Raw genomic sequence first — 23,909 nt, 5'->3', positions numbered from 1 at the left:
CCCTCTCTGGTAGCATAGACGGCTAGCTGCTGCTCACCCTCCGCACTCCCTTTGATACCTCGTCGCTTCAGTCAGTGAACGATGGAAGCTTTAATCGGTGAAATCGAACCGACCAACGGCATGTGCTCTGTTCTGCAGCCTGCCCGCTATGAGGTTTGCGCACAACCTCAGAATTGTAGGGCGTCTGTTTAGAACAGACATGAAGAAGAATTTCTGCAGCTAAATGCTGGTGAATTTGTGGAATTCATTGCCACAGATGACTGTGAAGGATAAATGTGTGGTTGAGGGATTGGAGCAGGGAGCAGGGATTCAGATTTCTGGATCATTGGGACCTCTTTTGGGGCAGGAGTGACCTGTACAAAAGGGACGGGTTGCACTTGAATCCAAGGGGGACCAATATCCCGGCAGGGAGGTTTGCTAAGTCTACTGGAGAGAGTCTAAACTAGAATTGCTGGGGGGTCGGAAACCAAACTGAAGAAATGGAGGAAGGGGTGTTTCGCTCAGACCGATGGTTTGAGATGTGTCTATTTTAATGCAAGGAGTATCATGAACAAAGCGGATGAACTTAGAGCGTGGACCAGTACTTGGAGCTACGATGTTGTGGCCTTTACAGAGACTTGGATGGCTGAGGGGCAGGGATGGTTACTTGAGTGCCAGGCTTTACATATTTCAGAAAGGATAGGGAGGGAGGTAAAAGGGGTGGGGGTATGGCACTGTTGATCAGAGATAGTGTCACGGCTGCAGAAAAGGAGGAAGTCATGGACGGATTGTGTACTGAGTCTCTGTGGGTGGAAGTCAGGAATAGGAAAGGGTCAATAACTCTACCGGGTGTTGTTAATAGACCACCCAATAGTAACAGTGACATCGAGGAGCAGATAGGGAGACAGATTCTGGAAAGTTGCAATAATAAGAGGGTTGCCGTAGTGGGAGATTTTAATTTCCGAAGTATTGATTGGCATCTCCCTAGAGCTAGGGGTTTAGATGAGGTAGAGTTTGTTGGTGTGTTCAGGAAGGTTTCCTGACATAATATGTAGATAAGCCTACAAGAGGAGAGGCTGTACTTGATCTGGTATTGGGAAATGAACCTGGTCAGGTGTTAGATCTTTCAGTGGGAGAGCATTTTGGAGATAGTGATCATAATTCTATCTCCTTTACCACAGCATTGGAGAGGGATAAGAACAGACAGGTTAGGAAAGCATTTAATTGGAGTAAGGGGAAATATAAAGCTATCAGACAGGAACTTGGAAACATAAACTGGAAACAGATGTTCTCAGGGAAATGTACGGAAGAAATGTGGCAAATGTTCAGGGGATATTCGCATGGTGTTCTGCATAGGTACGTCCAATGTGACAGGGAAAGGATGGTAGGGTACAGGAGCCATGGTGTACAAAGGCTGTTGAAAATCTAGTGAAGAAGTAAAGAAAAGCTTATGAAAGGTTCAATAAACTAGGTAATGATAGAGATCTCGAAAATTATAAGGCTAGCAGAAGGAGTTTAAGAATGAAATTAGGAGAGTCAGAAGGGGCCATGAGAAGGCCTTGGCGAGCAGGATTAAGAAAAGCCCCAAGGTATTTTACAAGTATGTGAAGAACAAGAGGATAAGATGTGAGAGAATAGGACCAATCAAGTGAGTCAATGAAGAAGAGGTACTTAATTAAGGTACTCAGTATTCACTATGGAAAAGGATCTTGGTGATTGTAGGGGTGATTTGCAGTGAACTGAAAAGCTTGAGCACATAGACATTAAGAAAGAGGATGTGCTGGAGCTTTTGGAAAGCATCAAGTTGGATAAGTCACCGGGACCAGACAAGATATACCCCAGGCTACTGTGGGAGGTGAGGGAGGAGATTGCTGAGCCTCTGGCAATGATCTTTGCATCATCAATGGGGACAGGAGAGGTTCCAGAAGATTGGAGGGTTGCAGATGTTGTTCCCTTATTCAAGAAAGGGAGTAGAGATAGCCCAGGAAATTATAGTCTTACTTCAGTGGTTGGTAAATTGATGGAGAAGATCCTGAGAGGCAGGATTTATGTACATTTAGAGAGGCATAATATGATTAGGAATTGTCAGTATGGCTTGTCAAAGGCAGGTGATGCCTTATGAGCCTGATTGAATTTTTTGAGGATGTGACTAAACACCTTGATGAAGGTAGAGCCGTAGATGTAGTTTATATAGATTTCAGCAAGGCATTTGATAAGGTACCCCATGCAAGGCTTATTGAGAAAGTGAGGAGGCATGGGATCCAAGGGGACCTTGTTTTGTGGATCCAAAATTGGCTTGCTCGCAGAAGGCAAAGAGTAGCTGTAGACAGGTCATATTCTGCATGGAGGTCGGTGACCAGTGGTGTGCCTCAAGGATCTGTTCTGGGACCCCTTCTCATCATGATTTTTATAAATGACCTGGATGAAGAAGTGGAGGGATGGGTTAGTAAATTTGTTGATGACACAAAGGTTGGGGTTGTTGTGGATAGTGTGGAGGGCTTTCAGAGGTTACAGTGGGATATTGATTGGATGTAAAACTGGCTGAGAAGTGGCAGATGGAGTTCAACCCAGATAAGTGTGAGGTGGTTCATTTTGGTTGGTCAAATATGATGGCAGAATACAGTATTAATGGTAAGACTCTTGGCAGTGTGGAGGATCAGATGGATCTTGGGTTCTGTGTCCATAGGACACTCAAAGCTGCTACACAGGTTGACTCTGTGGTTAAGAAGGCATATGGTGCATTGGCCTTCATCAACCGAGGGATTGAGTTCAAGAGCTGAGAGGTAATGTTGCAGCTATATAGGACCCTGGTCAGACCCCACTTGGAGTATTGTGCTCAGTTCTGGTCGCCTCACTATAGGAAGGACGTGGAAATTATAGAAAGGGTGCAGAGGAGACTTACGAGGATTTTGCCTGGATTGGGGAGCCTTTTCTCCTTGGAGCAATGGAGGATGAGAGGTGACCTGACAGATGTGTACAAGATAATGAGAGGCATTGATCGTGTGGATAGTCAGAGGCTTTTTCCCAGGGCTGAAATGGCTAACACGAGAGGGCACAGTTTTGAGGTGCTTGGAAGTAGGTACAGAGGAGGTGTCGGGGTAAGTTTTTTATGCAGGGAATGGTGAGTGTGTGGAATGGGCTGCTAGCGATGGTGGTGGTGTCGGATATGACAGGGTCTTTTAGGAGACTCCTGGACAGGTACACGGAGCTTAGAAAAATAGAGGGCTATGGGTAAGCCTAGGTAGTTCTAAGGTAAGTTCATGTTTGGCACAACATTGTGGGCCGAAGGGCCTGTATTTTGCTGTAGGTTTTCTATGTTTCTATGTTTGTATGATGGAAATGCTCAGTGAGCCAGACAGCATCTGTGGAAAGAGAAACAGGGAATTTTTAACTGATTGTCTTTCCACAGATATCAAAACAAATAAGTTTAAGGTGTGAGAAAGGAGATTTTTTAAATGGAATCTGATGGGTAAGTTTTTTTACACAGAAAGTTGTTGATATCTACAATTCACTGCTCAAGGTGGTGGAATTAGATACAGTTACTCTATTTAAGAGGCATTTCAATGGACACCTAAATAGGCAAGGCAGGGAGATGTGCTGTCCTAATGTGGGCAAATTGGATTAAGTGAAGGTAGGCAATAAGGCCAGCATGGTCAAGGTGGATTGAAGAAAGTTCTCTGCTGTAAAAGTCTATGACTTAATGGAAGATACTGCTTAAGCTATTGAGTCTTTGCATTATATTCAGTTTTAATATTCCTCTTTTCTGTCATATTTACCCAGCTGGATGTCCTCAGATTGATCCACAGAATATTTAGTTTGTCATGTTCCATCCACTCACTCAGCTTGTCCACATTTCCCTGAAACCTTCCTTTCCCTTTCTTTCCAGTTCTGATGAAATGTCTCAGCCCAAAATGTTGACTCGATGCTGCCTGACCTGCTGAGTTCCTCTGGCATTTTGTGAGTGTTACTCTAGATTTACAGCATCTGCAGAATCTCTTGAGTGTATGGTTTCCCTAAAACTTCTTTAAATCTTTCTCAGTATTCACAATGATGCACAATGTTGGTAGTTATTCCCTCATTACAGCCTGTTCTGAAGTTTGCTCCAATATCTCTTGAAGTGGTCTGGCAAAGTAGTCGCTTCTAGGATCAAAGATTCAAAGAAGCATGGAAGTAGGCCCTTTGGCTCAACTTACCTACTCTGACCAAGATGCCCATCCTTTCAAGTTCCTTTTGCCCATGTTTGGCCCATATCCTTCTAAGTATTTACTATCTACGTATGCATCCCATTGCCTTCCAAAGGTTGTTACTGAACCTGCCTCAAACATCTTATGACCAGTAAGAAAGTAAAATGCTGTGGATGGTGAAAATCGTGCTTTAAAACAGAAGACCATTAGATCTTAAGACCTACAAGCTGAATTGGAGCATTAAGTCTGCTCCACCATTCCTGCCTTCTCCTGTAACCTTTGACCTTACTAATCAAGAACCTATCAGCCTCCGCTTTAAATATACCCAGTGACATGGTCTCCATAGCCATCTGTGGCAATAAATTCCGCAGATTTAACATCCTCTGGCTAAATAAATTCCTCCTTGTCTCAGAAAGGGATATCCTCATATTCTGAGGCTGTATCCTCTGGTCCTAGACTCCCCCATAGGAAATATCCTGTCCACTTCCACTCTATCCAGGCCTTTTAGTACAAGACCATAAGATACAGGAGCAGAATTAAGCCATTTGACCCATCAAGTCTGCTCCACCATTTCATCATGGCTGATCCAATTTTCCTTTCAGTCCCAATCTCCTGCCTTCTCCCCTTATCTCTTCATGCCCTGACCAATCAAGAATCTATCAATCTCTGCCTTAAATATACGTGAAGACTTGGCCTCCACAGCTGCCTGTGGCAAAGAATTCCACAGATTCACCACTGTCTGGCTAAAGACATTCCTCCTCATCTCTGTCCTGAAAGGTTATCCCACTATTCTGAGGCTTGTGTCCTCTGGTCTTAGACTCTCCCACCTTAGGAAACATCCTCTTCACATCCACTCTATCAAGACCTTTCACCATTCAATAGATTTCAATGAGATCACCTCTCACTCTTCTGAATTCTAGTGAATACAGGTCCAGAGCCAGCAAAGACTCTTCATATGACAAGCCTTTCAAACCTGGAATCATTTTCGTGAAACTCCTTTGAACACTCTCCTGTTTCAGCACATCCTCTCTAAGATAAGAAGCTCAAACCTGCTTGCAATACTCCAAGTGAGTAAATGCTTTATATTCAATAGGTTTCAATGAGAATTGCCCTCCCCCATACCTCTAAACTCCAGTGAGTACAGGTCCAGAACCATTAAAACTCCTTTTAGATTTGGGCTACACAGTATTATCTATGTAAATCATCAGAAAGTCACAATACTAAACACCACTAGAATAGTCAAAACATTCCTAGCAAGTAACAAATGAATATGCTTGGCTATACCTGTACCTCAGGTTTTACCAGCTTCAGCTTAGATAAAAAATAATAGTAATAATAATAATAACTTTTATAGAGTACTTTTCATACAGATGATGGAGTTCAAAGTACTTTACAATGTACCCCATTATACATTGAGCAAACATGAAAATATTAGACAAAATGATGTCAGTTAAAAGCAACATTAAACCAATAGGTTTTGAGCTGGTGATTAAAAATGTCAAATGAATCTCTCTGCCCATCACCCTGCCTGTTCTCCATCTCCCTCTGGTGCTCCCCCCCCCCCACCTTTCTTTCTCCCAAGGCCTCCCGTCCCATGATCCTTTCCCTTCTCCGGCTCTGTATCACTTTCACCAATCACCTTTCCAGCTCTTAGCTTCATCCCACCCTCTCCGGTCTTCTCCTATCATTTCGCATTTCCCCCTCCCCCCACTACTTTCAAATCTCTTAGTATCTCTCCTTTCAGTTAGTCCTGATGAAGGGTCTCGGCCTGAAACGTCGACAGTGCTTCTCCTTATAGATGCTGCCTGGCCTGCTGTGTTCCACCAGCATTTTGTAGGTGTTGTGTAAATGAATCTACATCCCAAATAGTTCTAGATAATGAATTCTACTGTTTAGGAGCAGAGTTCAAAATAGCTGACCTGCCAATTATGTTTTGAGGGAGACTAGCTAAACTTGAACGACTGGTGGAAGGAGACCTGAGAACTCGAGCAGGGTTATAGAATGAAAATGATTCTCTGGTCCCTGATCATTAAGAACATTAAAAATAAGTAAGGGGACTTAATTATCAATTCCAAAGGAAACAGGAAGCCAATACAGAGAGCTAGGATGGGAGTGATACGTTCCTTCATCCTGATTTGACTTAAAGGTCTAGTGGAGGCTTTCTAGGTGAGTTGAAGTTTGTCAATAGATTGCTTTGGAAGGCCAATAAAAGGTGCATTACCGTAATCTAATCAATTGAATATAAGGGCGTGAATTAGTTTTTCAGTGACAGAAACCAATGTGCTTTTGCAATATTTCTTAAGGGTAGATATGCTGCTGTCATTACTTCTGTATGTGGGATTTAAAATTCAAATCTGAATCAAGGATAATACCCAGGCTTGTCACTTCTGATTTCACAGGGGAGCCAAATTCCCAAGTTAATAAAGAAGCTAATCTCTTTTGGCTATGGAACCAACCAAAATATTTTAGTTTTGTCTTTGCTTAGTTTTAGTTCATCTTGTTCATCCACTTGTTTGCTGCAGTCATACCAGAAGTCAGAGAAGATAGGGTGTTATCATCATCAGGCTCAACCCAGATAGTCAATCGTCTGTCATCCGCATAACTATGGAAATCAGGTTTATGCTCTCTAATGATGTGTCCTAAGGGAAGAATGTATAAAGAGAAGAGGATGGGACCAAGACAGCTTTCCTAAGCAACACCAAAAGGTTCGTTGTATATCTTAGAAAACATTTCTCTAAGACAGACAAAAAATTTACTCTCTAAGATAAACGAGCAAAACCAATTAAGGGCAATACCATAGAGCCTAACCCAGTTCTTAAGATGATCTAGGAGAATGTTGTGGTCAATTGTATTGAAGTCAGAGTTAAAGTGTAGAAGAATTAGAGCTGAAACTTTGTCAGTATCAGTGCTGAGCCTCAAGTCACTGACAAATTTGATAAGTGCGGTGGTTTGCTCTAAAACCTGATTGAAACTTTTCTAGAATATTATTCTCACTCAGAAAGTTGTTGAGTGGGTTGAAAATGACTTTCTCAAGAATCTTGCCCAGGAAGGGAAGATTTGATATCGACCTGTAGTTAGCTTGTATCTCATCACTATCAAAGTTAGGCATTTTAAGTAGAGGTTTAACAGCTACAATTTTGACAGCATCTGGAGAAACTCCAGTTTCAAGGAATGTGTTAATAATTTTCCGGACAGAATTGAAAACACTTATTAAAAGAGTACTTAAAAAGTATGCTAGGACAGAGTCAAGACAGCAAGTACATGGTTTACTCTTTGTTACAATCTTACAGAGTTCTGAATCAGAAATACTTGTAAATTTTGTCAAGGTTGCCGACTTTTTACGAGATTGGCTATGGAGGTAGTGGATTTGGCCCAGTACATCAGTAAAGCCCAGTAAAGCCCTCTTAACCATTAAGCACATCTACTTGGAATGCTATTGTAGGAAAACAGCATCCATTATCAAAGCTCCTCACCACCCAGGTCATGCTCTCTTCTCACTGCTGCCATCAGGTAGAAAGTGCAAGAGCCTCAGGACTCACACTACCAGGTCCAAGAACAATTACTACTCCTCAAGCATCAGGCTCTTGAGAAAAAGGGGATAACTATATTCAACATCACTTTCCCCATCAATGAAGTATTCCCACAGCCAATGATGTCACTTTCAAGGGCTCTTTATCTCATTATCTCATGTTCTCATTATTTATTGCTATTTATATATACTTGCATTACACAATTTATTGTCTTCTGCAGTCTGGTTGATCTTCCATTGATCCTGTTGTACTTACTAATACTATAGATTTGGTGAGTATGCCCACAGGAAAATGAATCTCAGGGTTGTATATGGTGACATATATGTACCTTGATAATAAAATTTACTTTGAACTTTGAACCTTGACGTTACCAGTATCCGGAGCTATATTCGCCTTTCTGGAAGTGATTTTGTTTATAAAAATATTGTGAATTCCTCACATTTTGTGACAGACTGAGAACATTATAGGTTGGGGCAGGGTTCACCAGTTGGTTTATTGTTGAAAATAATATTCTCGAATCACCGCTATTCTCTTGTAATAATCTTGGAAAAATAAGTTTTTCTTGCAGAGTGTATAGCAGCATTAAAGGAGGCTAGATTTTACTTGAAAATATTATGGTGGACTTCTAGGCCATTTTTCTCCATTTTCTCTCAGCTACTCTGCATAATGGCTTGAGTTTGCGGGCAGAATTGTTTAACTATGGCAACATTTTACTAAGTGATTTCTTTTTAAACCTATATAGAGCCACCATGTTTAATATATTTGTCAAGTGATTGTTGAAAGAATCAACCGTTTCATTCACTGAGCACTTTAGATCACATGGGTCAGATGAAGAAGCCAGTTTAGAGACTGTAAACTGTGTTGCAGCATCAAGAAACTGTTTCTTAACTGTAAGTTCTTTTGTGACCTTGGTTCCAGGCAGGTGGACCTCAAAGCAAACACAAAAATGATCAAAGATAGTGGCATCAGGCAGAGAGGCATTAATAGTTAACCCCTTTGTCATTACTAAATCAAGTGCATTTCCAAGTCGGTGACATACTGGGTAAGATCTAGACTGTCTGGTAAGTTCATGAATTCAGCTGTCATAGAGTTCTGAGAGATCATTAAGATGAATATTGAATTCATCAATGATGACAATTGTGTCACAGTTCAATATAAAAGAGGATAAGAATTCTGAGAGAAAGCAGGCATTGGATTTAGGAGGGAGATAAATGACAATGCAGAGGACAGGATCCATACCTCAAATTTTAAACATATGCACCTCAAAACTTGAAAAATTGTTGGCAGGCAGAAGATTGCACCTAAAATGCTTTTTGAACGTGGTGGCAAGCCCACAACCTGGGCCACTAGGCCTGGGTGTGCTGAAACTGCCATAGTCGGGGGGAGGGGCAGTGCACAGTTCAGATAACTGTCTGTGTTCATTTGGCTTTAACCAGGTCTCAGTTGAGAACGTAAAATCAAGGTCTGTAGAGATAATAAAATCATTTAAGATAAATGTCTTAATTTGAAAGGGACCTTAACTCCTTCTGGGATAATTCTTTTGAAATGTAAAATGGGAGGAGTAAAAGATGGCATCAGAGGGCAATCTCTTCCAATTCATCCATGAAACAGTTTAATTTCTTCTCTTTAATGTCTTTTCGTTCCTTCTCAAGGTGGCTGGGGTCCTGCTGGAATCTGTGGTCTACAGCTGCGCTCAAACTGTGGTTCTGCACGGCGGCTTCCTGCTCTCAGAGCTTGCTGAGCACCCTAGTGTCTTTGATATCTCCAGAAGCGGCCAGGAAGACGTGCACCTTCGGAGCGTAGCTCTGTGGACGACCCGGTTCCTTGCCGGTGTTGCTGAATGAGGCATCCAGGGAGATTGAAACATGGATGTACGCTGCTGTTGAAATAAGCGACGCTGCAACAGTGAAGCAGTGAGCTGTTGACCACTCCTCTCCCTCGTTAGTGACAGGGAGAGACTGTGAGGTGTCGTAGCGCTGGGAAGGACAGCAGTTTTTTGACGGACTCGAGATCATGTTCTCTGGTGGCTTTGCTATTGCTTGCATAGTGGGTGGTGGGAGTTAAAGCTTTCTGGGGGGAGGGCTGATGCTTTTGCTGCTGCTTTGTACATGGGGAGGGGGGGGTCTCTGGGGTTCTAACATTCCCTGTCATTCATTCTTTGGGGTTTTGTGGATGTATGTGAAGAGTAAGAATTTCAGGTTGTGTACTGTATACATTCTCTGATATTAAATTGAACCATTCACCCTCAGCTGGACCATCTCTCAGTCCAGTACATCCTTTCATAGATGGGAGCCCAAAACTGCTCACAATACTCCAAGTGTGGTCTGACCAAAGCTTTAGAAAGCTCAGCATAATATCTTTGCCAGGAAGATATTGAACATGCTCAACAGGTTAGAAAGCCCCTGAGAAGAAGGAGAGTAAGCTTATGTTTCAGCTCATTGAAAGTTTGGTGCTGCCAGGGGAGGACCCCTTCGACGGATGACTATAACTCATGAGTATCTTTCTCTTTAACTTCAGCTGGAGCCTGATGCACTGATTACACAACAGATGAACCTATTCCTCAGCTAATGACAGGGTACAAAATGCCAGCCTTGTTATTGCACAAAACCACATTTGTGATCACAGTGATCAGCGCTTGCTGCAGCTTTATCTGATCAGCATTTTGCTTCTTACACTGTCTTGATGTAAATGATGACAGGCTAAAATTATTGAGGCACTACTTAAAGAGCAAAAACGTGAGATGGATGGGAAAACGACACATCACGTGGTGAAACCGCCTGAAAAAGACAGATCTGATTAAATCTTAGTAAGTTTGCATTTGAAAGTGTCAATAATTACCTCCAGACTACTGATGCAGAGGAGACAAGCATAGAGTGGTTCCAAGGGTTGCATTCTTACCTTGAGTTGGAAAATTGGGTACTTGAATGCCACCAAAGATTTACAGTGTGATTAGATTATTGTCACATGCACCAGGTGCAATTAAATTCCTTGCACGCATGAAGCTTACAGAATAAACCGTGTCCACTCAGTGGCCAATTTACTAGGTACAGGAGGTATCTAATGAAGTGCTGCCTACTGAATGAGTGATTGTGGTCTTCCATTTCAAGGTTCAATGTTCAGAGATGCTCTTCTGCACACCACTGTTGCAACGCATGGTTATTGACTGACCATTGCTTTGAACCAGTCTAGCCATTCTCCTCTGACCTCTCTCATTAATAAGGTGTTTTCACCCACAGAATTTCCTCTCACTGGACGTGATTTGCTTCTTTTTTTTTTGCAACGTTCTCTGTAAACTCGATATTCTGTTGTGCGAGAAAACCCCAGAATAGCAGCTTCTGAGATTCTCAACCCACCCGGTCTGGCACCAACCACGATCAACGTCACTTAGGTCAAATTTCTTCCTCACTCTGTTGTTTGGTCTGAACATCAACTGAACCTCTTGACCATGTCAACATGCTTTAAAGCATTGAGATGCTGCCACAATGATCAGCGGATTAGATATGTGTACTAATGAGCAGGAGTGCAGGTTCAGCTAATAAAGACCATAAGACATAGGAGCAGAATTAGGCCAATTGCCCATCGAGTCTGCTCTGCCATGCAATCATGGCTGATCATTATTTACCTCCTCAGCCTTCTCCCCATAACATTTGATACCATCAAATCAAAAATGTATCAATTAGACCATAACAATGCGTATCAACAAAGAGGCTGCTAGGTGTAGATGACAATAAAAATGCAGAGATGAGCGCAAATCAATGGAATGTTGCACAGTGTATTAGTACAAGCTGAGGCCATGCAAAAAGAAATGCTAAGTGACAATACTGGAAGAGACAGAATTAAGAGTTTGATAATGTTGTATTGTCACCAGGATGGAGACTGAATTGAATTGACTTGAATTAACTTTATTTCTTATCCTTCACATACATGAGTAAAAATCTTTACGTTAAGTCTCCATGCTTTTATGCTGTGGTACCGTTTCCCAGATGGTAGGAGCTGGAATAGATTGTGGATGGGGGTGATTCGAATGCCCAATGATCCTTCGGGCCATTTTTTCACACCTGTCTTTGTAAATGTCCTGAATCATGGGAAGTTCACAACTACAGATGCGCTGGGTTATCCACACCACTCTCTGCAGAATCCTGCGATTAAGGGAGGTACAGTTCCCATACCAGTGATGCAGCCAGTCAGGATGCTCTCAACTGTGCCCCTGTAGAAAGTTCTTGGGATTTAGGAGCCCATACCAAACTTCCTCGACCGACTGAGGTGAAAGAGGAGCTGTTGTGAAAGAGATGATTGGTTCAAAATTCTGACAGCAGTGGGAAAGAAGCTGTTCTTGAGTCTGGTCACCCAGGCTTTCAGCCTCCTGTATTTTATGCAAAAATGCGGAGGAGAGAAAAGGGAAAGACCAGGCTGACAGGCATCCTTGATGGTTCCGTTAGCCTTCCTGAAGATGGACTGGATGGAAGGAAGTGAGGAGCCACTGATATTTACCACTGTCTGCAGGTTCTAGCAATCCAGAGCAAAGTTGCTGCCATACGTGGCCAAGGTGCAACCTACCAGGACACTTTCCACAGTGTACCTGCAGAAGCTGAAGAGAGTACATATGCCCATGCATTTTTTTGATCACTGCATCAGTAAGGAGGGACCAGGGATAGGGGTATGAAGGTTTTGGTGCTATAGGGCCTAGATGAGTTGCCCATATTGTGTTTTCTCATGACTTAGGTGGAAGCCACTTTAGCCAATTGAGTTGATACCAATGCACAGTGCAATCCAATTCCTCACTAATCTTTCTCCTAATCCATTCTCGTCATATTGTTAACAGCTTCACCCCCCATTACTTTTTCCTATTGATCCAGTTTCCATATTCAGCACAGACTAGATGGGCTGAAGGGTCTGTTTCTTTGCTGTACTTTTCAATGATTCCATGACCCTATTCTTTATGCCTCCATTTTCCCAAATGCCCTGCTATCTCAGGTAGAAAACTCCTTTACATTATATCTGAGAACATCAGGGCAATTCTCTCTGGGTGCTGGTTATACCTAAATAGTCCTCCCTAAAATTTGATGATGTGAACAGTATCACACTGCTGTTTGAGTGAGTTAAAATGCACAAATGGACTCTATACATTACAGCAGTGGCTAGACATTCCTTGTATTTCACTAGTAATATGGAATATCTTTATGCTGTGAATGAAGGCAGGCATGTCCCTCACTTGCTTGTGTGTTCTCAATCCTGCCTGCCTCCAGACTGCACAGGTAGGTCCTCTACCGGAAGTTCTCCCAGCAAGCTGAAGTTAAAGTAGTCTGCTCTTCAGAAAGATGTCATCAGAGATGACTGCTGCCACCAAGCTCAAAAATATGTTGCCAGGTAAAATTGGTGTTGGATCCTGACGCTTTAGTGATCCAAAGGTTCTTTGGAAGTCAAGAAAGAGGCATAAAACTTACTGCTTATGATTGCTTTTCTTAAGTAGTACAAGAACAGAAAACAGACAAGAAAGAGGAGCCAAGAGAGAAAAAGAAAAGGCAAAGAAAAAAGCAGTCGTGGTCATCTCAAAGTTCAAGTCCAAAGTTGATAGTATCTTTTTTATCAAAGTACATATGTCACCATATGCAACCCTGAAATTAATTTACTTGTGGCATACTCAATAAATCCAATAACCATAATAGAATCAATGAAAGTCCGCACTAACTGGGCAGACAACCAGTGTGCTAAAGTCAACAAGATGTGCAAATACAAAAAGAAAGAAAAATATATAATAATAATAATAAAAAATGAGCAATAAGTATTGAGAACATGAGGGGATTCCATAGGCTGTGGGAACAGTTTGGTGATGGGGTGAGTTAAATTGAGTGAAGTTATCCCCTCTGGTTCAGGAGCCTAATGGCTGAGGGTTAATAACTATTCCTGAACCTAGTGGTGTGAAACCTAAGGCTTCTTCAGCTTCTTCCTGATGGTAGCAGCAAGAAGAGAGCATGTCCCAAGTAGTTGGGGTGGGGGAATCCCTGTGTTAACACTCTGTGTAGATGGGCTTTATCTGTGATGGATCTACTACGTTTTGCAGGATTTTCTGTTCAAGGGAACTGGTGTTTCCATATCGGGCTGTGATCCTGCCAGTCAATATACTGTCCACCACACATCTATCAAAGTTTGTCAAAGCTTTAGATGTCATGCCAAATCTTCATCAACAGAGATGCAGCCATGCTTTCATCACACCGGGCCCAGAACAAGGCTTCTGAGATAATAACATTAAGGAATTTAAAATTGCTCTGACTCAGACTAGAGATAACAGAACTTCCAGTTATAACGAATAACCAGATTCACATGTGACACCTGCTACTGAAAACTAAGAAGCTTCTAGAAAAATACAGAAGCAACTGTACAGTAATTGCTGGAAAAATTACTGAATGTGTGCATAGGTGATTATATAAAAATACAAGCAAGCATAGGAAAGATAAATTACAAGAAAAATACCAGGAAAATGATAACTGTACACCTCAATCCAATATGGGCAACTATGTTTTAAAACACTAACTATGTGAAGTCTTTTGTTACAGCACAGTAAGTTACATGTCACTTTTCTTTATCCTTTTAGAGGCATCCCTCTCTCTACCCTTCCTGCAGCCCTACAATCTCCTTTTATCTCCTCTGCAGTTCTGACCAGGTCTCTGACCTGAAGCAATAACTGTTCCTTTACCCACAGACGCAGCCTGACCTGCTGAGTATTTCCAGCTTTTTCTGTTTTTATTTTAGCATGCATGCACTGTTATAAGAATTGAGCTCCATCGTGTATTGCGGTTAATTCTTTGTCACACCCCCACTCTCTGTAGAAAAGATGTAGAAGCTTTAGAGGAGGCTGAAGAAGAGCTTCGCCAGCACATTGTCTGGCTTGAAGTGTATCAGCTACAAGAAGAGGTCGACAAACTTGGACAGTTGTCTCTGGAGCGTCAGTGACTGCAGGGCGATGTGATAGAAGCATAAAAAATTGTGATGGGCATAGATAGATCAGTTAGATAGAGTCTTTGTCTCAGAGTGGAAATGTCAAATGGCAGAGGGAAGAGGTTTAAGGTGAGAGGGAGAAAGTTCAAAGGAGATATGATTAAAGGATCTAGTGCTTACTCAGAGTATATGACGAATAAACTCAGGCTTTCAGCCAGTAAGAGGTTTCGATTTTAACCAATGTTTCGATGACAAACTGCCATCTTCTTCAGGGATGATGCCTGGTGGTATATATATCCCCATTGTATGTGGGTCAAAGATGACCTGAGACTCCGGACTGCTAGTGCTTACAGGATTTCCTGTGAATGCAGAGCAGCATATATCGGCCAGATGGGATGCACAGTGGAAATCCACATCAAGGAGCACAGGTGGTGTGTCTTTTTGGGTTACCTGGAGAAATCAGGGGTAGCAGAGCATTGCATTTGTAATGACCATAGGATTGACTTCGATGGCACAAAACTACTGTACTGCACCAATAGTTTTTGGACCACCTGGTGAAGGAAGCCATTGAAATAAAACTAGAAGAAAAGAATTTTAACAAAGACAAAGGTCTCACTCTAAGTAAGAACTGGAATTTGATTGTAAACAAGGTGGCCCAGCAGAAACTTAATTGGATGAGGACTAACCAATCAAGAGTGATGGACGTCGGGGCTATTTTTCCCACCAGACTAGACATGCCCAGGCATCATCCCTGATGAAGATGGCAGAGATTGATATTGAAACCTCGGTTAAAATTGATCTCTGTACCTGGCTGGAAGCCTGAGAAGAGTTTATCTGAGCTATGCTATGTTTTTTTTTATACAGATAATTAAAAGGAAACCAGACAAAAAAGAAATCAATGTGTTGTGTATTTGAAATTCCAGAGTGCCTTATGTAAGATGGTGGAAAGCCTTACGTAAGATGGTGGACAGGAAGTTGTACACCACATTACATCTCATGGGACTGGAGGAACATGTTGGAGAATATCAGGACAATGTAACGGTAATCAAAAGAAAGCAGAGAGTAGAAATCAACGGACTAAAGTGATGTGAGCAATCAGAGGCTGCATGGATTGGTCTGAATGAGAGGACCAAGTGTAATTATACCCAAGGTTGCAGGTAAAATAAGGTGGGGAGGAGGATGTGGAAAGGTTTCAGGGTACATACTGTAGGAGCAAACCGAGACATCACACTGAGTTGGTACTTGAAATAATGGATGATTTATTTAAAAATTATGCACACAAGGACAGCATTCCAAGCTGGTCTAATTAAGCATGAATTTGGTACAGCTTTTACTTTCTTAGCTGATGACAGCAAAACTTTAATTTTGATAACAGAATGGTGGTGACTGGAAGACTTAATTAGGAAACAGGCTGGGTCCTGATTACAGAATAGAATGATTATCCACAGGTTTAACAGTAAATCCAATTTTCTATTGCAACAATAGGTGCATGTTATAACACAATTGGTGAAGTTCCTGAAATTGGGGTGACATTTCTGTTGCATTCCATGTCTTGACTTCTATGTTTTGTCTGCTAATCTTTGTCATTACATTACCACAATCCATATCCCTATTTACTAATTACTAAACTCACTATTCTTTCCCCTACAACACATACACAGTCTAAGTGAATGTGGTGTATGGTGGATGGAATAGAAAGAGGAAAAATTTGAGATCATACGATTAGTTGAAGATAGTGAAAGATTGACACGTGTTGGCTTTCCAATGACCAGGAGACCTGCGTGATTCATGGGCAACTGATACGGTGCCAGAGACAAAATTCAATTATGACCTCAAGCACAGTCTTCCTATGACCGCAAAAGGTTCCCTTGGGTTCTCCCATGACCTAAGTCCAGGTTGAGAGGTTAACTGACAACTGTAAATTATTTCTCGTCTGTAGATGATTGGTAGATTAGGGGGTGAGGGATGAGGGGAGAGCCATACATCCCCTGGTCTACCTGGTCTACACCAACCAAGATCCTTTTCTAAACCAATCTCAATTGCTTGCCCTTGGTCCATGTCACAGATTACCTTTCCTATCCATATACCTGTCCAAGTGGCTTTCAAATGTTGTTAATTTAACTGCTTCAATTGCTTTCTCTGGTAGTTCATTCCATATATTCACCTCTCTCTGGGTGATAAAGATGACTCTCAGTTTCATAGTAAATCTCTGCCCTGTCACCCTAGTTCTCGAGTTCTTCATTCCCCGAGCATAGGGATGGGAAAAGACTGTGTGTTTTCATTGTGTCTATGTTCCTCATATTTATAGAAGTGATTTATACAGCTCCGTAAATCACCTCTCATTCTCTTACACTCCGATGAATAAAATAAAAAAACTTGCTCAATCTTTCACCATAACTTTCACCCTTGAGACCCAGCAATGTCCTCATAAATCTCCTTTTTAGAGGCATCAATGGCACTTGATGAGAATGAGGAGAGAATCAAAAAAAAAAATGTGATTGGTGTGGCTGGGTTGTTGCTGATTGGAGTGGATTTGGTAGCCAAAAATATAATTGGCATGGCTGGGTTGTTGTTGATTGGAACAGATCTGGTAGCCAATGGACTTGTTTTTTGTGATGCATCTCTCTGAGTAGGAGGGGGCTGAGCTTCAATCATTATGATGGGTTGAGTGGTTTCTTCCTGCACTGTAATTTTTTTTCTCCTATAATGAGACACCAGAGTAACACACACGCATGCATGCACGCACGCACGCACACACACACACACACACACACACACACACACACACAATCACGTAGTATCTTTGCAAAGGAATAAATAGTGAAATTTCAGGCCTAGATCCTTCATTAGGACACGGGCTGAAACGGAGACTGTTCATTCCTCTCCATAGATGCTGCCTGACCTGCTGAGTTCCTCCAGCGTTTTGTGCGTGTTACTCTGGATTTCCATCATCTGCAAAATCTCTTGTGTTTATGATCAGAATCACCTTATTGCCAGGATGTGATTGTGGTTTGGTGCCAAGCATAAAACTTAGGACAATACCATAACAGACAAGACAATAGCAACCAACAATTTACAAACAATAGTGCAAACAGCCACAAGCAATCAACAATTAGCAGAATGGTCACATGCGCAAATGCCAATAAAACATATGAACAGACTCACTCCATTAATTCTCAACAGAACAAGGAGAGCAAGAAAGACCATTTAACAGATGTTGTGCTGGGACAGTTGGGGTATTACTCCTGAGTGAGTTTTGTTGCGAAATTGCATAGCTACAGGAAGGAAGCTTTGGGGATGATGTGCTGTCCTGGTGGTGATGGACTTGTAGCACCTCTCTGAAGGCAATTTGGTGAATAGGTGACTGCTAGGGTGGGTGGAGTCTGAAGCAAATTTTTCAGCTGTTTTCTTTGCACTGCTGATGAACAGGACTTTCATGTCAGTTAATGATCTTCTCTGCAGAGTGGAACACCTGCTGCAGCCTGGACTTGCACAGGAAGGAAGTGGCAGGAAACCAAACAATGATAAAAGTGGTCACAACACTTTCATTAATGGCTGCATAGAATTTCATGAGGATATGCCCTGAAATGTTAATTTTCCTAAACTGGAGTAGGAAGAACAACCTTTGTTGGAATTTCCTAGTGATGGGTGTAATGTACTTGTCCCACTTCAATGTATTGGTAATGGTGGTCATTTGGAATTTGATAATGGTAGTGAGATAATGTGACACCGTGGGTAATCTCCCTCTTCACCATCAACCCACAGCTCATATTGTTACACAAAAGCCAAAATGAACCTTTCCATCTTAAAAATTCTTTTTGGATTAGAATGAGTAATCCCACGTGCCCTCTATGTTCATAGAGAGGAAAAATAAGGTTATTTAAATTAATTTGGCACCTTGTGTTGTTCCTGTTTGCATCTGATAGGATTCTCCAGGAAGTGATATTGGATGTGCGAAAGGATCTTGTGAGTGGTTGATGTCGAGTGAATAGAAGGTAGCTTAAGCCTTATTAGAGCTAAAATTTACAGTCCAGTTTGATAGCATGGTGTGATTTGGGAATTAAAGTTGCATTGTGTTCATCTTGAAAAGACAATGCAACCCAATTATGGAAAGGACAATGGCTTTATTTTTCCAATGTTCTTCATTTTGGATCCTAGTAATATTGTTGGGCCTTGGCTTTATACTTATACCTTATACACTAGCAAACCATTTTTTACCCCTGGAAGTTTCACTATGAAAAACCCAACATGTCCATCCACATGTATTTTGTTTGGAACAGAACTCTTTAGAATATAGAATAGTATAGCACAGGGACATCTGTACTGTCCATGATGGCATATTAAGCTAATCCAATCTGAGATTTGTAATGGTAGTTAATAGTGTTATGCCAATGCCACTCAGTTAGCTACTCCCACATGGGAGGAGTTCTCACACTGTACAAGCAGAGTTATCGATAAAGTTGAGTTGAGAATCCTGCACGCTGGTGTCCTGGTGTGCTCTGCTCTATCCCTCAAAAACAAACACAACAAGAATGAGGATTATTATCAATGAAATATGTTGTGGAATTTTTTGTTATGTCGTGAAATCTGTCTAGATATGATCTATTTCCCTACATTCTCTACATGTTCATGTGCCTGTATAAATACTATTGCACCTGTTATCACCTCTCCCCTTGGAAGTGCATTGCAGGCACCTACCATTCTTTGTGTAGAATACTTGCCTTGTAAGTCTTCTTCAAAATTTCCTCCCCTCACCTTAAAACTTTCCTGATTGGCTGATATTTCCACCCTGGAAATAAGCCTCTGATCATCTGCCTTACAAGACCATAGGCCATAAGACATAGGAGCAGAGTTATGCCATTTGGTCCATCGAGTTTGCTGCACCATTCCATTATGGGGTGATTTATTAACCCTCTCACCCCCATTCACCTGCCTGTAATCCTTGATGCCTTTACAAATCAAGAACCTATCAACCTCTTTTTTCAAATATACCCAACGATTTGGTCTCCACAGCCATCTGTGGCAATGAATTCCAGAAACTTGCAGCCCTCTGCCTAAAGAAATTCCTCCTCATCTGAATGGATGTCCCTCTACTCTGAGGTTATGCCCTCTGGTCCTAGACTCCTCCACAATAGGAAACACCCTCTCCACATCCTCTCTATCTAGACCTTTCAAATTTTGTGAGATTTCCCCCTCATTCTTCTAAACACCAGGAAGTTCAGGCCCAGAGCCTGAAATACTCTTCATACTTATAAGTTATGTTCATTGTAAGTTCACAGGAATGGCTTTGGGATCAGAGAGGGGAATTCAGTTACAGGGATGTTAGAGAGTTAGAGGTTAGATTAGTGTTTAGGGACAGGAGTGTGGACGAGTTAGAGGTCAGAATCGAGTCTAGGCCTCAGCTCCTTGCTCTTTGTTTGAAGGCTAGCAGCGTGGATGGGTGACAAAGGACATCTGTGGATGTCAGGCCATCCCAGGCTGATGTGGCCTGGGATCAGATGTCCATGCGATCTGAAGGAGCAGGAGCCTGGAGGTTGGGGTCTCACCATTGTCTAGTCTGGGCTCGATTCTGAAGGTCAGAGTCCAAAGGTCCACGGGAAGTTCAAATAGCTGAAACCTGGAGACTGGAGGCCTATCCTGGAGCTGGAGGGCTGTCCGTGTGGGTAGGAGGGAGTAAAGGGGTTTGATTTGCTCTTATTGTTTTGTTGCTTGTTGTGTTCAGTTTTGTTTTGCCGAACATTGTGGGCATGCCATGTTGGTGACAGAACTGGTGGCGACACTTGCAGACTGCCCCAGCACATCCTGAGGTGCGCTGGTTGTTAAGGCAAATGACACATCTATTTCATTATACATGTGATAAATAAATCTGAATCTGAATCTCAATCGGAATTTGAATCTGAATCAGGATTTGAATCTGAATTTGAATCTGAATCTCTATGCAATGCAAGGCAGATTGATTAGTAATCCATCCACCATCCTAATCATTCACCCTCTCTTTGAGTGAGCTCTGTGCATTTCAGCTATAAAATATGCTACAATTCTTCCCCTCTACCAACAACTACTCAGGAGATACTCTGAAGCATCTCCCAATCCCATAACTTCTTACTCTCTGCTTTCTCTCTGTTAACCATTCCTCAGTTCTCATAAAGTAAAAGGACAGAGGGAATTTGGGAATCAGGGAAATGATCCCCTACAGGTCAATCACACTAAAATTGGTGGAATAATGGACATTGAAGAAGATTAACAAGAATTACAATGGCAATAATATTACAATGGAGGTACAATGACAATTGTGTTTATGATTTCTGTTTAAGAATTACAATGTGATACCCATCCTGTTCATTTTCTCTTCTCATCTCTTGTACAGAAGATAAAAAAGCTTGAAAGTACATTCCACCAGATTCAAGAATGTTGAATGAACTCTTGTACAATAAAATAGACTTTAGACCTCAGACTCTACCTTGTTATGGCTCTTACACCTCACTTTGTGCCCGACAGCCTTCATTCTGAGGCATAGACTTTTAAAGATGTTCTCAATGCTGGAGAGTCTGGTGCACATGATGGAGCTGTCTGAGTTTACAATTGTAAACCTCTCACTGGGCTCATATACAAACTTGGCTCTTAGCCAGCTCAGCTAACAGCCTCGTGAATCAGCCCTGAGAAGACTACCGTTCATAAACAATGTACGTCTAGGGCTGGTATGACCTGGGGTTCAACCACACAGGTCAGGAGGGTTCAACTAGAAACCCTTCGACAGGAGGGTTCATCTAGAGATCTGTCCATTAGAAATGCCTGATGAAGGGTTTCAGGCCGAAACGTCGTCACTACCTCCTCCCATAGATGCTGTTTGGCCTGCTGAGTTCTGCCAGCATTTTGTGTTTTGGATGTAATGTTGATGCTTTATAAAGCACTGGTGGGGCCTCAGCTGGAGTATTGTGAGCAGTTTTAGACCCCCATCTTAGAAAGGTTGTGATGAAACTGGAGAGGGTTCAAAGGAGGCTCACGAAAACGATTCCATGATTGTATGGCTTGTTATATTAAGAGCGTCTGATGGCTCTCGGCTTGTATTCACTAGAATTTAGAAGAATGAAGGGTGACTTCATTGAAACCTATCGAATGGTGAAAGGCCTTGATAGGGTAGATGTGGAGAGGATGTTTCTTATGGTGGGAGAGTCCGAGGGGTGTTCTTTTAGAATGGAGATGAGGAGAAATTCTTTTAGCCAGAGAGTGGCGAATCTGTGGAATTCTTTGCCACAGGCAGCTGTGGAGTCCAAGTCTTTATGTATATTTAAGGCAGAGATTGGTAGATTCTTGATTGGTCAGGGCATGAAGGGATATGGGGAGAAGGCAGGAGATTGGGGCTGAGAGGAACATTGGATCAGCCATGATAAAATGGGAAAGCAAACTCAATGGGCGAAATGGCCTAATTATGCTCCTATATCTTATGGTCTTATAGGAATGTTAGTATGTTCTAATTAATGATACCCCGATTTGAGCAAATGCTATGTAAATACTGTTCATACACCATTATCAGTTGGCAAAAAATAACAGAATGTACACTGCATAAGATTATAATGAAAGTAAATTTACTAATTTCAGCTTTATTAAACAGTTTTTAAGAGAAAGAATGGAAAGAAACGAAAAAGAAGAAAAGGGCCTATTACAATCAAACCAGTCTAAATGTGCACATGTCTTTGGAGCTCATATTGTCCAAAATCTGGGTGTAACTGTTACTCACAGCACTGAATTCTCATCACCTATCACCAGTAGAACTTCCCATCTTGGACTTCTTCATCTCGTGAAGCACCCCTTGCAAATGCGTCTTCCCATCGGATCGAATCCTACTGCCATCTCCCCAAATTCTCTCTTCTCTACATCGCTCACTAAAAGACCACAGACCCCTCCAGTGTCCGCCACAGATTTCTTTCTGCCCAGCTGTCTCTAGAGCCTTCTGCCAATTCCACCATCCTGATTGACTGACACACATTCCTAAGCTGAATATCACAGCCCTTTATCTTTAGCTGAAACAAAAACAGTCTGCCAGCAGGAGATACTGCTTTTACTGAAAGCTACTAAATGAAATACCCCACAGCATTGGCAGTAGAAATCTTAACCAAGGCATTACTTTCTCCTCCCACTAAAAATAGTCATGTCCTCATGACTTTGCAACTTATTAAACCATTTTTAATAACACAGTAGTCAAATAAAGTTGGTGGTTTGAGGACCCGACCCTCCATCCATTTGTAAATGGCAGTAACACATCTCACTATTGGGATTAACGCAACACTGTTTCCCTGGTGCGTCATATGCCAAACTATCTGAGCATTTCCTGACTCTCTGAGACCTTCTTATCTCATCTTCAGCCTCATGCACTCCTGGGGACCTTTCCTGTCGACCTGGGGATGCCTCCCCCATCCATTACTCATGCCTTCTTACAACTCAGGTCCCCTTGTCACCTGACTGAGTTTCATCCCCAATTACATTGGAGCCCAACTGCCCTTCACTGTCTAGCACTGCTAGCCCCACCCCCTTCTACATCTGAATCAGAGGTGGGCGATTTCAGGAATCGCTTCATCAGTTCTTGGAGAGTTTGCATGAGGGAACGTATCCTCATATCCTCATTCTCTGAGTCTGTTCAGTATTCAGTGCTTTGCTCCTTTTCAGATCTTTCTGCTGATGGCTTTTCTGTTCCACTCCTTCTGCACAGAGTTCTATTGGGTGTAGGTTCCAAATCAGGTTCTGGGTCAACACGTACCTCCTGCCCTAGGGGTAAAAGGTAATTCTGATGGCAATTTTGTCAGGGCTATTACCATCTTCTGGCTTCACCTGGAAAGCTGGCACATACGGCATCCAGCTCTCCACTACGTAAGGCGAAGACAACCAGTGGTCAGCCAACTTATGCTTCCCTGGTAGCCATAAATTTCTTATTAAAACTCTGTCTCCAGGCATCAGCTGAAAGAACCTAATCTTTTGATCATATCTCCTCTTGTTTCCTTGATTTTGCTTCGTGGCAGAGACTGCTGTAGCTCATAAGCCTTTTGCAATTCTTTCCTCATGTCAGACACATACTGAGATATGTCTTCTGTGGCGAATCATCACCGCCGGCTCCAAAACAGAGATCTACAGACAATCTCACTTCACACCCAGCCATCAAATAGTATGGAGAGTATCTGATAGTTTCATTCTTTGTACAGTTGTAGCAGTGTACCAAATGCCCAAAATGCTGACTCCATTTGTTATTTTTGTTGATTTTCAGGGCTCCAAGCATGTCTAACGATGT

This window comes from Hemitrygon akajei, chromosome 4 (genome assembly GCF_048418815.1).
Source record: "Hemitrygon akajei chromosome 4, sHemAka1.3, whole genome shotgun sequence".
NCBI classification, from domain to species: Eukaryota; Metazoa; Chordata; class Chondrichthyes; order Myliobatiformes; family Dasyatidae; genus Hemitrygon; species Hemitrygon akajei.
Note: the sequence above shows the minus strand (reverse complement) of the source record.